The sequence below is a fragment of the Aplysia californica genome, unplaced genomic scaffold (genome assembly GCF_000002075.1).
Source record: "Aplysia californica isolate F4 #8 unplaced genomic scaffold, AplCal3.0 scaffold01330, whole genome shotgun sequence".
NCBI lineage: Eukaryota > Metazoa > Mollusca > Gastropoda > Aplysiida > Aplysiidae > Aplysia > Aplysia californica.
In genome coordinates, this window is record NW_004798600.1 from 78389 (window position 1) to 79369 (window position 981).

Sequence of the window (981 nt, forward strand, 5' to 3'; positions counted from 1 at the left end):
AGAGAGAGGTCGGGGCGGGGTGGGGGGAGACAGAGACCGAGACAGGGAAACAGAGACAGATGGATTCGAGACAAAGTTTCAGTGTAACGCCGCCATTCCAAATAATTTAGGTTATACAAATAAATTGTAAAATGTAAATCGCCGCAAACAAGTGATACTCTATCTAGATATCTAGCAGTGAAACATCTAAAATCGGTGGAGCATAAACACACCGCGCCTGTCAAGAAAACTGCTGCTTCCTCTGTATAAAGCATCACAACTTGGGTCCTTAGCGCTCCTTTATGGCCAAATTTGGCAGTCAGGCGAAGCAAAGGCCGTGGCCTGTTCTATAAATACATATGTGACGTGTGCTGACAAAATGAGTTACTTCTCACAATCCAAAAAAGGAGATATTGGCCAAAAATCAACATATATTAGGCTCAAATTTATAGATTTTCTATTGATAATGATTCCATATTCTTTAACTCTAACCTGTCTTTTATTATTTCATACTTATAAATTGTAAAAACTTCACCTATAAGCCGGGTGTATCTATTTCCATAAGGCTTGAATCCGAGAAGTAACTCATTTTGTCAGCACACTTCACATATATAATTATTGAAGGACCTGCGCAGAAGTCATAATGCGAGAAGAAAAACACTGGCTTCTTCAAAAAGGCAGTCGACCAAACAAACAAACAAAAGGCAGCAAAGAAATATCAAGAACACAAAATATCTTTTAAGTTATGTTGACAGAAACGTGTGTTAAAATTCAATGGCGATTGGAGTGTAGGCACGGGCATGTGATATAGAATTAATTGTTATATAAGAGCAAATACGTCCACAGTGGTATTTAAACCTCTACCGACAAACAAACACATGCACACAGTCGTTCATACCCTCACTCACATACATAGGCTAGTTAATTGTTTTGTTTGTATTTTTTAATATTTTGTAAACACACACACACTTACTCTCTCTCTTTCTCTCTCTCTCTCTCTCT

The 981-nt window shown here is 38.0% G+C and overlaps 1 protein-coding gene across 2 annotated transcripts in view; it reads right to left on the reverse strand.

Annotated features, from left to right (window-relative positions):
* LOC101855311 overlaps nucleotides 1-981 on the reverse strand; it is a 14439-nt gene that overhangs the window by 6515 nt on the left and 6943 nt on the right. The gene's annotated exons all lie outside the window — the stretch shown is intronic.